Genomic DNA, 17793 nt, shown 5'->3' with positions numbered 1-17793 from the left:
GTTATTGGAAAAAGTGATAATGGAAGGGTCCATGAGGCATGGTAGGATATCTATTCCTTTCTATACCAGCATATGTATATAAATTGCTGGAAAACCCACACGAGTGCTAGTGCAATCATACCCAGCCTGTGAGCTTCCCCTGAGCAAATGGCTGGCCACTGCATGAACAGAATGTTGAAGCCAACCAAGTCTTTGGTGTGATCCAGCAGGGCTCTACTCATGTCCTAATGACATGGCTGACTGGAACCTATGCCAGCTCTCTTGTCAGAAGACAAAGATATGCTGACAGATTTTGAGTGGAGGGGGGCATTTGTATAAAATAATCATTTCTCTCAGCAGGTAGAAAACCCACACACATAGGGCATATGCATACCTCCAACATTCAGGGGATGAAAAATGGAATGCTGGGACTGAGCAGGTGTGCCAGGGTAGCATGGGTTGAGCCTGTGCTATTTGGGCCCTTGTGCTCATCTGGGTCAGTCCTCAGTGTGGGGGTGAGCAGGTGATTACCGGGACCCACTACCAGCATATGCATCTTGGCTTGCTGGTACTGAGAATTACCCCAGCACTCCATCTGATGTGGAAATAGGGAAGCCATATAAGCAGCTGGGGTTTGCCATGCAGTTTCCAGGAAACTCCACAGCAGACCAGGAATCAAATTGACCCAGGATAAAGGCTGTTTCCAGCAGGATTGGTCCAGATCCACTAGATTCAAGTCTGGTCTGGCAAAACCGGGCCCAATCCTGGCCCTGGGGTTTTTGAATATATCATCTGAACTGGACACAGTGAGGTGAAAGGGAAAATGGGCCTTTTGGCCCATGCGGACAATCCCACATATGGCAGAGCCATATCACAGGGCTAATCCAAACCCCCCCAAAAAAGCATCTGAAAGTCTCATGCTTCGTTCCTGTTCAGACTAATTATATGATGTTTTCCACCTCCCGAACTATTCTCAGGGCATTACCAAGGACTTTTCATTTCCACACCCCAAGGCTGTATCCAGACTGCAGAAATAATCCAGTTTGACACCAATTTAACTGTCATGGCTCAATGCTATGGAATTTTGGCAACTGTAGTTTCTTGTGGCACCAGAGCGCTCTGACAGAGAAGGCTAACTATCTCACAAAATGGAACTCACAGAATTCCATTGCATTGAGGCATAGCAGTTAAACGGATTATTTCTACAGTGTGGATGTCCATTTAAATGAAACCAGTATTTCCCCAAATGAAATTTATCTCTCTGTGGCTGTCTGTTTGTGTCTCACTGGCATGAGCTAAGATGGCTTCCACCAAGAAATACTCATGCAAAGGGATCTTGTAGTACCTTTGAGACTCACTGGGAAAAAGAAAGAAGTTGGTAGCATAAGATTTGTTGACTCAAATCTACTTTTCAGATGTGCAGTCAGTTTTTGATGATCAGTGGGAAGGAGAGGGATGTAAGGGAGAAGAGAGTGAACAAAACCTAGGATTTTCAAGGAAGTGTTTGGATGTAAAACCATGAATATGCAGGTAAAATCAAAACAGAAAGAACTGGACAGTCTTAATACTGCCTGAGGCTTTCCCCCCCTTTCTGTATAAACCCAGGGTGTTGTCAAAAGAGTGGAGGCAGCAACAATATTTATTAATGAGGAAGAAGACACAAAACTATTCTTTTAAACAGAGTAATCCTGGTATTTATGTACTGTTTGTGAAGGGTGAAACTCTGGCCCTTCCTCTCCTCTTCCTCCTGCTCTGTGTCTTGAATGCAAATTACTTTTGTACTTTGAACTCAGTTTTCAGCATCTGAAGTAAGCCAAGAATGAAAAGGGAAAGTGGGATTAAGAGAGAGAAACTGGGGCATTTTAAAAGTAGCTAAGAAAGTGGGATCGCAGAAATATGACCAGGACAGTCCCTGCTGAACTGGAATAGTTGAAGGTATTCATATGTGCCACATTTTTAAACAAAGTTCTTCCTCATCCTTTCCCACTCCTTAATTCCATTTTGTACCATGCCTGCTCATTTAACAATGAGTGCAAAGATGAGTTTACACACAAATACCTGTCCAGGAGAAATGCAGGAAGAGGAACTGATAAAATGGCTACATGGAATGTAATATATGCCTGTTCTGCAGGTTATCAATCTGCTGAAAATGAATGTGTGACTGTTTTACAAATGACAGGAGAGATGACAATCTCTTTTGTCTCATTCTGTTCTTTAAATTTAGAATATCTGGTGCCTTCTCAGAGTCTTTTGATTGAATGTCTTGACTATTTCCTTTCAAGTTTGGAACTCTGATTATGCATAAGGAAATAAATAAATATAGAATATGCCTTGACATTTTAAAAAAAAACTGCAACAACTGGTCCCTTTCTGATTGATGTATTTGTTTGTTGGCTCTTTTCTACTGTTGCCATCTTTGATAGGCAACTGTAGTTTCCACGACAGATGGCTGTGAGGAGAGGAAGGAAAGGATGAATGAATGAATGAAGAACATTTATTACACTAGTACTTGAACCACAAAAGATTATGGAGAGAGAAGTACTAAATGGATGGTTTCTCTTGGCCTTAAATGTATATAATTTCCAGAATTGTTTTCTCATACCTTACACATTTCAAAAGTCAGTCCTTTTGTTCATGCTCTGAAGTGTCAAAGTGATTCCTCAAACCTCAGAAAGCACTCATGCCCCATGCTGGATTTAATATTAGGAATGTGCACATCAGTCAAGACCACATCTACATGCTTCATCCTTTTTGGCATGTCCAGTTCATGCTGTGCTTTACCCTTCGTTTTTAATGAAATTTCTTCCCTCACCCCTTTTGATGTCTCTTTTGAAAATGCCCACAATATTCTGTATATTTTGCAAATTATATACTTAGCTTGCATACATTCAGTGTGTTTCTGCCATCTTTTCTGTCCATTTGAAATGCCCCAATTTTTCTATAGGTACATCCCAAAAGATATGTCTGTAGCTGTTCCCCAACTATCAATAGACGTGTCTGTAACCATCCAATCATGTACAGATTCTGCAAGCCATCTAGATAGAGCAGACTGGGGAAAGTCTGCATGAAAAACCTGGCAGAGTAGATTCCTTGTACATCCTTCTTTATTACTAGAATGCCAAAGGAATTCTCACTTTCATTACTATTCTCCATAGCCAGCAACCTTGACTTCTTGTACTTAGATTTAGAATTAAATTTTCAACTACTAGCATCCCCAAAAACCACCAAACAATGATGGTTGGGGGATCACTCACCTGCATGACAGTCTGAAATCATTTCAGACTCTCCAAGCCCAGCTGAGTTAATGCAACCCTGGCTGCCCAATATTTAGTATTAGACTTCCTTAGTGCAGCTGACAGGTGGTGGCATCATTTGCCAAAGCAGGGGTGCCCTTGCCACTTATTTTTATTTGCCAAAGCTGGGGTGCTCTTGCCACTACCATCCATGGTCCTAAGGAGTTTATCACATGGGAGTCAAAGCCCTGAAATCCTGGCAATATCCTGCAAGAGTGGGAGTGTTTTCAGACATATTGGGAAATGTTGACATTAATCCAACAGTAACCCTTGCAGAAAGCCGGAAAATCGTGCTACTTTTTAACTTCAGGAAAATCCTGAAGTTAAAAAGTGGTGTGATTTTGCAGCTTTCTGCACAGGTTAAAGTCACGTTAATGCCCCAGTTGCACAATGTTGTCTGAAAACAATCCCAATGTTGTCTGAAAACAATAACAACAACAATACTTCATATTAATGATACCCCAAATCTGCTCCTGGGGCTGATACACACCTAACTTTGCCTCATAGGAAGACCAATCCTACATCAGGGATGTGAGCAGGGCTAGCAACAGCCAGCGTGGCTGAATCATTGACAAATTCAACCTTAACCACCTTCTCATGCTTGCCTTGACAACTAGTCTACTGAACTGCAATTGGACGAAACCCCTTTCTAAAAATAGCCTCACATGGGGAAAGAATGACAAGCACAAGCCACTAGATACTATTCAGTGAATGATCCTTCAGATGTTGAGGTGGGGGTGGGAAGGAACTGATGCAAGAAGGCGAAAGGACTGGGGAAGGGTGGGAAAAGTGACACACACATTTATGAAGCTAACTGCAGTTTTAATGAATATGCCATGCCTCTGACAAAGAATTCTCTTGAGTCTGATTTAATGTCTCCTCTGCAAATTCTAACAACTCCACATTTTGTGTGGGAGTTATGAACAGACTCTTTTAAACTTGCAGGAATGCAAGACCCTGAGAGTGGAATACTAATGCATAACACACAGGGAAAGAGGTGCCGAGAATAAAGAAACTGCAATGACCTTTCAGCTGTTCAAATATCATCCAAGGCCAATACAAGCTTCAAGTTCAGCTGCCTTTTTTTCTTTTCTTTTTTTTTTCCTTTTTTTTTTCTTTTTTTGCGGAGGCACCGTGTTGGACACACAATTTTGTCCAGGCAATACACAAGTTCACAGCTTTGAAAATATCAAAAACATACATTAGAAGAAGAAGAAATGGAAAGAAATTTCTGGTGGAGCACTTTCTTTTCAAAGAAAGTGATAACAATAATCCCCTTATTTCAAAGATACTGGCATTAATTCATTTCATCCAATGTTTTGATGGGGTGAGTGTGACCTTAGAAGGGCTAACAATGTAAAGACTGCCTTTCTGCATCAGGTCAAGATGATTCTGGCTATTTTGCATCTGATCTTGTTCCATGCTGCTGATGATAATAAGGATGACGATGATACTGGCTTTTTGTTGTTGTTTTATATTAAAATCATCACCCTTCTCCCTCACCCCTTTCCTCTGTTTATATACAAGAAACATAGCACTGTTACAGAGCTTGAGAACAATACTTTTGGACTACAGTTATAAGAATGGCCATGACATACAAAAAGTAACAGTTCCAATTTTTGATACACTGAGAGTCACTAAACCTGTCACCATTCCAGTCATATACTGTTTAATATATGGATCCTATGCCAGTTTTTAGCTAGAAAGAAATTTCACTTAACTTTACTGCATGTGAAAAGAAAGGTGAAATCTACGCGAGGACTATAGGATTGCAACCTTAGAGAGCTGGAGAAGACTGATAAGTGACATGATAGCTATCTTTAAATATCTGAAGAGATGCTATGCAGAAGATGGAGCAAGCTTGTTATCTGTTCCTCCAGAGACTAGAACACAAACCAAATTATTCAAATTCAAAAAGAAGTGATCCCACCTTAATTTTAGAGGCATGTCTACATGGGCCATTTGCATCAGTTTACCCCCACCCTCACATCATCTTGTCCACACAGGACAGGACCAAAGGCCCAATTCAACTGCAGACTGTTGACACATGGGAAGGGCAATTCCATGGCAAATCTGGGTTATCTCTGCATTAAAGTGAATTTTAAAAACTGACCAATTGCTAAAGTTCTTCCCAGAAAATCTGGAGCTCTCAAAAATGATGCCAGACAGCAGTTTGCACAGCGTCCTATTATGCCACTGGCGTGGGTTACTCCCACTGAGGTCACAATGAGGTGCCAACCATGTGATCAGTGCTGGCCACCTCATTTTTGGCCTCAGCAGGAGCAACTCACACTAGTAGTGGCGGCGGTCAGCAGCAGAGTGGGACTTTATCTAGACATCCACCCAGCAACCCAGATAATGAGGCAGCTTCAGGGCAAGAATACTCCACAGACATTTTAGACCTGCCCTAGAAAGAATTTCTTCACTGTAAGAGCTCTTTGACAGTAGAATGGATGGTCTCAGAGAGTGGTCGATTTTCTTCTTTTGATATCTTTAAATAGAGGCTGGATGGAGGTCTTTCAGAGTTGTTATAATTCTGATGAAGAACCTGTACTTAGGACAAGAGGCTACTGTAAGAGCAGAATATGGAAAAACAGAATAGTTCCCAATTAGCAAAGGGGTCAGGCAGTGCTGCAATCTATCACCCTTTCTGTTCAACTTGTATGCAGAAAATAGCATACATAGAGCAGGTTTAGACCCAGAAGTAGGAGGAGTGAAGACAGGAGGAAGGAACATCAACAATCTAAGATATGCAGAAAACTAACAGAAAGCATTACTGACTAGTGAACAACCACTAAAGAAAGAAAAAAGTGCAAACACATGCCTACTGTTAAATATAAATAAAACAAAAATAATGGTCATGGAGAATTTTCATAAATTCAGCCTATATAACAAGGAAATTGAAATAGTTAGATTTTCCAAACCTTGGATCAAACATTGATCAGAATGAAGATGGCAGTCAAGACCTCAGTCTTCTCACAAAAGGAAAAGGGTGCTCAACCTGAGGAAAATGGAGCAGAGGACATAATAGGAGAAATGCAGCACAGAATAAGTAAAGAGGAAGTGCAGGAATGCCTGGTTAATCTAAATGAATTTAAGTCTCCAGAACCAGATGAATGACACCCAAGGGTATTAAAAGAATTGGCAGATGTCATCTCTGAGCCATTGGCAATAATTTTGAGAATTCCCTGAGAACAGGAGTAGTCCCAGCAGACTGGAGGAGGGCAAACGTTGTTCCCATCTTCAAAAAAAGAGGGGGGAGGAGCCCAACAATTGTCACCCAGTTAGTCTGACATAAATTCCCGGAAAGCTTCTAGAGCGGATGATTAAATAAAGTCTGTGAACATTTAGAAAGCAATAATAATAATAATAATAATAATAATAATTGTATTTGTATTTCCTGCCTCTCCCTGCAGATTGAGGTGGGATTACAACAGAGCTCGTTTGTCAATAGATGTGCACTTCTAGGAGGCTTGAGATTATTTTGTATGTAAACAAGGCATATGGGGAGTATGTACCTTCTTTACAGGAAAATCATTACTACATCAAAAACTTTGGATACAAGGAAGCTCAGAACAAAGTATAAAAATGGCCCATGAATCTAAGTTCCTCCTCCTTGTGCAAAGAATGAATGAGCAATTTCAAGTTTCTGCTTTCCTTTTCTTAGTATTCTTGGAGCTCCCCCAAAAGAGTAAATATTGTTGTTGGCTGCTGTATTTGTTACTGTAGTTTTCTTCCTTTCTTTTTAATTAAAAAATAGCCAGACAGGGTTTGTGTTGCCCCAGAATATTCTGCAACACAAGCAGAAACATTTTATTTCCACCCACAAGGTAGGGTTGGGGTATTCCAAAGGGCTCACATGGTTCAGTACTTGGAATTCATACCAGGTTCCATGGACATTCCTCCTCCTCCTTGCAGGATGGGAAAGAGAGAACAGTCCCTTTAACTACAGTGATAGAGCAAGATTTTTGGAACAATTTTTTTCTGGGGGGAAAGAAGGCATGTCCCTCTACATCTCCAGAGCCAGTAGTGAGTGAACATACTAAAGTGAGCCGATGATTGGACAGTCATCTACATTGTTATGAGATCTGAATGTTCTGACCAATTGCCTACCACACCATACAGCTTCTGTATCCCTATTGCCTTTTATTCCGTGTGTATGTGCCTTCATGTCACCTGTCAGCTTATGGTGACCTCATGAACTTCATAGGGTTTACTTAGGCAAGGAATACTCAGAATTGGTTTTTCCAGTTCTTTTCTCCAAAATATAACCTACAACCCATAGTAGTGTTGGTGGTCTCCTGTCCAAGTACTAATCAGAGCTAATGCTGCTTAGCTTCCAGGTTTAGATGGGATTTGGTGCCTTTAGGGTATTTAGGCTGTACACATATGTATACAGTGGTACCCAATACGAAATCACGCCTTAGAAATTCCGGGTTACGAAAAAAATCCATTAGAAAAAACTGTTCGGGTTACTTTTTTTTTTCAGGTTACGAAAAAAAATTTTGGTGCTTTCGGCGCTTTTTTCACACGGAATCGCGTTTCAGCGCTAGCGCCTATGGCAATTTCGGCTTGCGAAAGATTTCGGGTTACGAGGGCTCCACGGAACGGAACTTACTTTCGTAACCCGGGGTACCACTGTAATAGACAATATTTCTTTTGTACTGGCTTTAAACATTTATAAGCCTCCTTGAATCCAATTATTGGGGAAAAGGTAGAATATAAATGAATAAAATAAATAGAACAATGCCCCAGCAGCAAAGGAGAGGGCTGAGTAAATGCTCAAGTGGCACACAGGGACATGAGCCATTGCCTGGGAAAGTAGCCAGATGCTGATAGCAGTCCCAAAAACAAACAAAGGAACTCCTTACAGAACTTGTGGAGTTAAAGCAGCCTCAAAAAGCAAACTTACAAATAAAGGCAAAGTCTAATAACAAAGGTTCATGGGATCAAGCCATGGGGTGAAACCAAGAGCATAGTCAAACAGTTCAAGAAGGTCAAGGGTTCCAGAGAAGCAAGATGATCAGGCAGTCAGAGAATCAAAGGTCCAAACCGAGAAGACAAACTGAAGGTCAGGAAGCAGTGTGCTTTCACCAAAAAAGTCAGATAACATCTGACAAAAGCTTTGCCATTATTCCCAGACTTTTACCATCAGCCCTTATTAGTGCAGGTAGGGTTGCCATATCCTGCCTGTGGACAGGACTTTCCTGGTTTTGGGTGGGTCCGCACGGTCCTGCCCCGGTTTGCCCCCGCCCCCGGGCTGAGGGGAGGATTCCCTCCCCACTTGGGCTCCGCTGCCGCTGCAGTGAGGCCAGGGCCCAGGCCGGGAGGGAAAGCCTCCCCTCAGCGAGGCTCCTATTCAAATGTAGGACACAAAAAATGTGTCCTACATTTGAAAATTTTGTCCTACATTTGTCCTGGTTTGGGGGTCCTGACATATGGCAACCCTAAGTGCAGGTGGTCTTGTTAAACCAGCGTTTTTCATAAAGCTGCCCCAAATGCTGGAGGCATGCCCTTTCTGCTCTTCTCTGGCTAAAGGTAGGTATGTGATCCTCCTCCATGTCCACAGTACTAGAAGGTCCTGCTGCTGGGAGGTTTGGTTCAAAGTTGTTTTCTAAAGCCACAGCCTCTGCTGGAGCTCTCAGGGCAGAGCTAGGGTTAGGGTCAGGGTCAGAGTCCTCCTGTGAATCCTCAGCCAGGCTGGGCATGACAGCCATCAATATTCACTGTAAGAGCTCTCACTTCTTTACATTAGTTTAAACCTGGAAAGCCCTTTGAACAGAGGATGCTTTCAAATAGAGGCCTGCCCTCTTTAAAGAAGGAGCCCTGGTGGCGTAGTGGGTAAATGCCTGTACTGCAGCCACTCACTCAAAACCACAAGGTTGCGAGTTCAAGACCAGCAAAAGGGCCCAAGCTCGACTCAGGCTTGCATCCTTCCGAGGTCGCTAAAATGAGTACCCAGACTGTTGGGGGCAAATTAGCTTACTTGCTGTCACCCTAATGACTTTGGAATAGCGTATAATAAATAAACATTATTATTATTATTATTATTATTATTATTATTATTATTATGTAGTTGCTTATCTAGACCTGTGCATTGGAATGGGAAGCCATGTCGTACTTGCTGTCTGTAAAGCAGAGCCAGTGAGTACATGAAAGTTGTGGTCAGGCTCACTATAATGATCCTACTTCTCACTGCCATGTCTTTACTATTTCCTTTTGACTATTTTGGTCAACTCTTTGTTGTGGTCACTGCTAGAAATGTATCTCTCAAGTATCCTATCCTGCAAATAGAGATACAGATTGTGACCTGGTGAGATACAGATTGTGACCTGGTGTATCCTAACATACTACACATACTACACAAGAAAGCAAGATTATAGCAAGATTGAACAATTTTGGTTAGTGGTGGTCTTTGAAAAAACTGCTACCATTGTGAGAATGATTTTTCTGTGTTTCTGTAAATCTGCAAAGTCCATAAAGCTGCTGCCTTATTGTACATTGTTACATGTGCAATTTGTACAAATGCTTACCAGAAAACAAAACATCTAAGTTTTCATCCTACTGGAAGCTTACACATGCATAAGTTCTCCTCAAGTAGCTGTAAGACATATTTGTCTGATTTGTAAGTGAGTGTTCAGTTGGATGTTGTCAAAGCAGAGGTGCACCACTGCACATTCAGATGTTGAATTCATATATTTCACTTTTTTGCACATTCAGTTTTGCACAGTGTTGCAATTCATTAACACGCAGGTAATATTTACACTGCAGAATTAATGCAGTTTGATACCTCTTTAAATGCCATGGCTCACTGCTATGGAATTCTGGGATTTGTAGTTTTGTGAGATATTTAGTCTTCTCTGTCAGAAAGCTCTGGTGCCACAATAAACTACACATCCCAAGATACCATAGCATGGAGCATGGCAGTTAAAGCAGTGTCAAACTGCAAAGCTTCTTCACATCCCTAACTGCAAAAGATTTCGTACATGTACAAATCCCTCCACAACTTTCCTTATCATTTCTGCAACATTTTACCTGCTTCATGCCTGCCTACTAACTCTCCCATTCACTCAGTATCTGGGAATATTTTAGAAACATCAGGATGACATCCATGTACAGGTCAAATCACTAAGTCCCATTTGCTAAAAATCCTCTAAAGGGCAAATCCACAGACACTATTATTATTATTATTATTATTATTATTATTATTATTATTATTATTTTATATCCCACCTCTCCAACAGGATCAAGGTGGCTATATCCATATCCAAAATACTGCTGTGTATTCACTGGGACCAAAGCATGGAAATTCCTAAAACAACAACCTTAGTGCCTAAATTGCATGATGCAGTTTTGTTATAGCATAAGTGCCATGTAGCATGGTGCCATGCTAATTTAAATTTCTGCATACTCTGAGCAAAATTTGAGGGCACTCCATAACTAGTACAAATCAAAAATTATAATGGATTTAAATTTTGGAAAGATAAGGCCAGCAAGGGGAGAAAGAATAGAGTTAACTCCTTCCTTGTATCTCTTTTCATGACAGCACTGATGTCCAAAGACAAGCATCAAAAATAGTTAAATACCTAATTATCTGTAATTAATTCACATTTTCTGTTAGAAAAGTATAATGTAATTGGAACTTTGTTGTGTTTCACCACAATTTAGAAGTTACTATGTTGTGTGGCCTCACTAAATGGTGGTAGAGGAATATCATGCTCCGCCTCACGACATTGCCTTTTGCCCTGTTGTGGGTGCAGAGATGACAATGAAGTGGACAGAACAGGACTATGCTTTATACATTGACCAATAGCTTACAGCAGTCAGGTTTATTTAAAAGTACTGTATTTAAAAGTAACTGAAAGCAACCATTTACTTTTTAAAATTGATAGATAACTATCGGTCTTGCCAAAAGGTTGAAGTTATTAGAGGGTTAAGATGTAATAAACACACATGTCAGATAGAATTTAAATTTTTATTAAGTGATAGGGGAAGATGATATAAGAACCAGCATGCTGTAGTGGTCTAAGTGCTTGACTAAGGCTCTGGGAGAACAGATTTCAAATCTCTGCTGAGCCACGGCAACCCATTCGTTGACTTTAGTCAAGTCACATACTCTCAGCTTCAGAGGATAGCAGTGGCAAACCTCCTTCCTTGGAGGTCTTCAAGCAGAGGCTGGATGGCCATCTGTTGGGGATGCTTTGATTGTGACTTCCTGCATGGCAGGGGGTTGGACTGGATGGCCCTTGTGGTCTCTTCCAACTCTATGATTCTATGATTCTATGATTCCTCTAAACAAATCTTGCCAAGGAAACCATATGATAGGCTCCCCTTAAGGCTGCCATGAGCTGCAAACAACCTGAAAGCACGTAACCAGACACAAAGAATTGAATAAAATCTCTTAATGAGGATAAGCTTACTTCTTCATTTAGGTGCTGGGAACTCCAGCTAAACAATGGAAGCCCCCAAGTTGATGACACAAACAGCACCTCTGCAGTCCATGTCTGTACTGAAGTCCAACTTGTGCAGGATATTGGTAGCTTGTATACCAACCTGGGTGAAATCATGGAGCTATGAGCACTAGCACACCTATTTCCAGCTATATTGAACTAATTACTTTTTAAAAAAATCTCCAAGCTCTGTGTCTGAGCCATCAAAGAGAGTGAATGGATTGATGGATGGATCAATATTGAATCATCATGATATGGTTATTCCTTTTGGAAAGTTATGTGCAAAAAACTTTGCTTCTGTATTGCTAGCCTGGGCTTACTTATGAAACAATGCATTTGAACACAATAAAAAATTGATGCTGACATCTTTGCAAAAGCGAAAGCCAAATGAAACATAAATGCCTTTTTGAACATTTGCAAGATTCTAAAAGCCTTTCCCACCCTGCTTCTATGGGAAAACCACATCAGCAATCTGTAAGTATGTTCTTTGGTAATGGCCTTTTAATGCCAGGCGTCTCCTTTGTGTGAAGAGAAGATGACATCGCATTAACAGATGTCTACTCTAAAATTCAAATACAACATTCAAAAGAATCCTGTACAACTTGTGACCCATTATGTGGAATGCTACCTACCAACCATCTCTGCCTGCAAAGCAAGGACTACTGCCTTAATCTCCCAGACTTGCTGCCTGTTCATTTGGCATATTCTGGTGGGAGTTTTGGAATATTACTTTCTTTATTACGCCCCCAGAATCCTTCAGCCAGCACTTATATTCACCTGTCACATCCATATTCTACAAAATTTCACAGATGGGCAGATGTGGTCAAACAATATCAAAGTGCAGTCAAGATGGCAAAACTTATTAGTGAGGAAGAACACACAAACTAGTAGAGGCAGCAGCAGTTTGCTTTTGCCTGAGCCTTCTGGGAAGGGCAAGATTCCATTCCCTCCTCTCTTTTCCCCCAGCTCAGTTAACTGAGTGAAAATCCTGTTCTTTCAAAAAGTGATGGAGAAGTCCAGATTGGGTACAGGATGCCTCCACCCTGGCCATGGAGGCGTGCGATAAAATTCGTGCTTAAAAGTATTCATCCTGCACCCAGGCCAGGGGGAAAGGATGGAAAGGGCCAGTGTGATGATCTCTTCAGAAGCTTCAGGTAGTACAGGATTTTTGCCTGTTGACAGATGCAGAATATTCTTATCATAGTTCATTCTGTCAATGGATTTATATCTTACTGTTCAGCCAAGAAATCTCCCACAGCCAATTACATATCAATAAAAACAAGATGCTCCCTGGGCTCAGGTCTACAGTCTAAACACATGAAAAGAAAGGGAAAGGGAAAGAAGTAACTATCAGTTAATTGCTGGGATCAGTTCAAAGAGTTGGTTAGGGATCTGACAGCCTTAAATAGGCTCTGTTTTGATTGTTTGTTGTTGTGTGCCTTCAAGTCATTTCCAGCTTATGGCAACCATAAGGCAAACCTGTCATGGGGTTTTCTTGGCAAGATGTGTTTAGAGGAGGTTTGTCATTGCTTTCCCCTGAGGCATGTGACTTTGCCAAGGTCACCTAGTGGGTTTCAATGGCCAGGTTGGGAATGGAACCCTGGTCTCCAAAGTCATAGTCCAACACGCAAACCACTACGCCACACTGGCTTTTATATCAGGAGTATCTTCTCATCTCTCAGTTCTCTGGAACAATTGTGCCCCGTAAGCTGATAAGATCTGATCTCCTAAGGTTCTTTAGCAAGTCTTAAAATACATAAAGGCTCAGGTGGCACCTGCAAACCCCCCCCCCCAAAAAAAACCCCACAGTCCTTTCTATGTTGCAGTCCTTATTGCTCAGGAAATCCCAGCTTTAAGGTAGCCTGCAGTCTTCAGCAATTGTGGAAGACATTATCCTATTGCCTGTGAACATGGGATGTGAGTAGACACCCTCTTGGCCTTTACTCCAGGCAGCAAAATGCCTTGGATCATCCTGCAATTGTCTTTGTATGGCAGAGATTCTTAACATTTTTTGGATCACAGACCTATTTGACAATATGATGAAAACTATGGATCCCTCTCAAAGAAAAATGCATTTAAATACAATTGTCAAAGAAACAGCAATGAAAGTGAAGGGGGGGGTATTATTTTTCTTTGTACTCTATTGATGCCCATCCCTAGACCCTCTAGAGATTGTTGTAGACTGCTTGGCAGGGGAAGCATAAGGGACCCATATTTTTCTATACCTACCAAGGCCCACATTTCATTAAGGTCTGCTGAGTGTTCATTGGAGAAGAAAGCCACCTTCCATACTCCAATGGACTTAAATCATGGAATGCTTGCCCCAAAGAATGGTCCATTGGTGGACAAGCAGTATTATCATGCAATAACCTGGTAAATCCATTCCTGGTTTTAGTCTTAAATTTAAAGGAACTACCTAAAGCATTGTGGATAAGACTCAGCAACTTGCATAGCTTCTTTTTAATCCAGGCTAGAACCAAGTTTAAACTCACCGACCCACTCATATTGCCAGGACAATTCAGGAGAATGTGTTTGCACATTTGGGTTGCTTGAGGAACATAAAAGTACCAGCAGATCAAAAGAAATTAAGAGGGGATCCAGTTGCATAGAACAGGTTGCCCTTTAAGATGTACAGTTGGCCCTCCATATTCACAGATTCTGCATCCATTAATTCATAGAATCAGAGTTGGCAGAGACCACAAGGGCCATACAAAAGGATCTTGTAGCATCTTTTGAGACAAACTGCAAGAAAGAAGCTGGTAGCATGCATCCTCAGATGCATCAAACCTATGCAAGATCGCTTTGCATATTGATTTTCCAGACTAACACATCTCAGTCTTTGAATTTTTCTGGCCTGCAGGAATACACCATCGATGAAACATAACCATCCAGGGCAAATCCCCCTCCCAAAAAACAAAACAAAACAAAACAAACAAACCTTGATTTTGTCATTTTATGAAACAGACACCATTTTATTACACCACTGTATATAATGGGACTAGAGCATCCATGGATTTTGGCATTCATGGCAGGTTCTGAAACGAAACCCCAGTGGATAACAAGGGCCCACTGTACAGTGAGACCTGCATTATGCGTGGTGCATCCAATTGTGTGGCATTTAGAAAGCAGTTTTGATCCTGCACACTGAGCAATATTCAAGAATGCAGGTGTGTGTACATGGGGGTGGGGGTGGGGGGGGAATGAATTGATAGATTCTGTTTAACTCTCCGTGCATTTTACTAGTGATTACCAAGGCAACAATGGACATGAGGAATGACTCTGCACATAATGAGGGGATCAGAAGAAAATGGACCATAAGCAAAAGGGAACAATGCAGGGAGACTGCAGGATTTGTTCTCAATTAAACAAAATTATGCCCCATAGATCTACACTGTTCTGTTTTGACCATCTTCCTCATTATCTCTTTTATACCTAAGCAGCAGATGTTGCAGAACCAAGACTCTTTGAAACAGAAAGCCATTGAAAAGAGAGCTCTGATTAGCTTTTGGGTTTCTGAGAGATTGGTTGAAGGAGGGAAATCTGCCTTTTGACAATGTGATGTCACAAAAATGCCACTGAATCTTATTCTCAAGAAACAGGTGGGAAGAGGCTAAAAGATGCTCTAGATTTCTTTAAGAGCATATAAGGCAAACAGATCCCCCCCTTCCTCTCCCAAACCATTGCAGAGAGAAAATACAAGGCAGAATTACTCCAAGATCTAATAAAAATCATCTTACTAGTTAGTAAGAACAGTGTTTTGTGGAGAAGGGAACAAGGAAGCAAGAAAATACATAAACTGGTTGAAATGCTGCAGCAGAGACGGAGCAATAGATGACCGAAGAGGTCTGTGAACAGCACTCCTGCCTGGGATTTATTTGTTTGTTTAAGGTTTTTGGAGATGAATGACTTTTTGGAGAGCTTTTTTTAAAAAAAGAAATCCCTACTAGGGTGATTGTTGTTCTTAACTGGCTTTGAGTCAACTTTGACTCATAGTGACCCTATGGATAAGACATCTCCACAATGATTTGTGACTGTTCCCTGCCTCGAACCATGAGCAGAGGTAGGTAAGAAATAATAATAATAATAATAATAATAATAATAATAATAATAATAATAATACAGGAATTAAGCCCCACTAAAGTAAAGAGTAGGGGGCACATATTTCTGAAGGCAGAGAAACTTTTCCAGAGCCAATATGGTGCAGCATTTTGAGCGTTGGAGAACAACTCTGGAGGCTAGGGTTCAAATCTCTGCTTGGCTGTGAAAACCCACTTGGGCAAGTCACTCACTCTCAGCCCCAGAGGATGACCATGGCAAAAAAAAAAAAAAACAACCTCTGAAGAAAGCCCCATGACAGGGCCACCTTAGGGTCTCCATGAGTCAGAAATGAAACGAAGGCACACAATTTGAGCTTTCTGTTTGAGTCATGTTCCTCCATTTTCCTCTCTGGACTGTCCTCCATTTTTGGTTCTTCTTTGCAGTTAAGCCACCTTGCCACCCTGCTCTCCACTAGGATTGGTGTCACCTGGTGCAGTAAATCATAGTCTTAACCCCCACATCTCTGATCTCTTCCCATCCTATACTGTACAGAAACCTATGGAATGTGTGTGTGTACTCTTGTTACTCATAAATTGTAATTCCTGTATATCACTGGATGCCAACTAGAAAAATCAAAATGAGACCTTTCAATTACAATATCTTACGCCAAGTGTGAATGTATTTACATGTACGTTTCATGTGATGAAAGTGAACAATTGGTTTTAAAGAAAATTTTAAAGTATTTTTTTAATTTAAAAATATTATAAATTATTATTATTATTATTGAGGAGGGATTAAGCCCCACTAAACTCAAGAGTGGGTGTGTTTATTTCTGAGGAGACACCTCTCCAGAGCCAGTGTAGTGTAGGTTTGAGTGTTGGACTAGGACTCTGGAGGCCAGGGTTCAAATACCTGCTCAGCCATGGAAACCCACTTGGCAACCTTGAGCAAGTCACCTTCACTCAGTCTCAGATTTTTAATTTTTTTAATCTTTTTTTTTTAAAAAAGATTAATTTGAAACTTTAATTTAAAAAAGCAACAACCCTGGCAGCTCTTCTTTTTCCTCCCATTGAGCCTCACCCCATTCACACAATCTCTTAAGCATTTTAAAGGACCGCAGGTGAATGCCATAGCCCATTTCTGCCCAAAGGCAGATGTTTGAGAAGCAGTGGTGTCATCCAGTAGTCAGCAGTGGGTCTGGAAATCATGCCTTATGAGGAGGGACTTAGGGAGCTGGGAATGTTTAGCCTGAAAAAGAGAAGGTTAAGAGGTGATATGATAGCCCTGTTTAAATATTTGAAGGGATGTCACATCGAGAGTGGAGCTAGTTTGTTTTCTGCTGCTCTGGAGACTGGGACACAGAGCAATGGATACAGGAAATGAGATTCCACCTCAACATTAGGAAGAACTTCCCAACAGGAAGAGCTGTTGGACAGTGGAAGTGCGGAGGGTGGGGGTCTCCTTCTTTGGAGGTTTTTAAACAAAGGCTGGATGTCCATTTGTATGGAGAGCTTTAACTGTGTTTTCCTGCAAGACAGGGTTGGACTGGATGACCCTTGGGACCTGTTTCAACTCTGTGGACTTTTTCACATGGGGACAATTGGAAGGTTAAACTGGTCACAATGCAAGGTCATCCAGGGCATTAGGGACAATTTCACAATTGCTTTTCAGATGACACTGTGCACAAACCAGTCAGAATCCAGACAGAAAGTGTGGTGAATTGGGGAATAAGCATTTTTGCAAAAATACCATGTTTTCATATCCATTTCATCCACAAATTCACTTTCTTCACGTAATTGCAGCAGTCTGAAAACTGTGTCCCCGATTCTCCGTTCCCAGATTTCCCATGGTTCCTTGCTGTGCCAAAGGCAGCCTTGTTCTTAAAGGGACACACACACACACCTCTTTCCCTCATGTGTCTGGTCTCCTCTTCCTGCAGCCTCTAATCCTTAACTCTAAGGCTTAGCTGGTGGGAGAAGGCAGAGAGAGAGGATGTTTTGGCAGTCGTCCTGGACAGGAGGGAGAAATGGAGG

This window comes from Sceloporus undulatus, chromosome 1 (assembly GCF_019175285.1).
Source record: "Sceloporus undulatus isolate JIND9_A2432 ecotype Alabama chromosome 1, SceUnd_v1.1, whole genome shotgun sequence".
NCBI classification, from domain to species: domain Eukaryota; kingdom Metazoa; phylum Chordata; class Lepidosauria; order Squamata; family Phrynosomatidae; genus Sceloporus; species Sceloporus undulatus.
Note: the sequence above shows the minus strand (reverse complement) of the source record.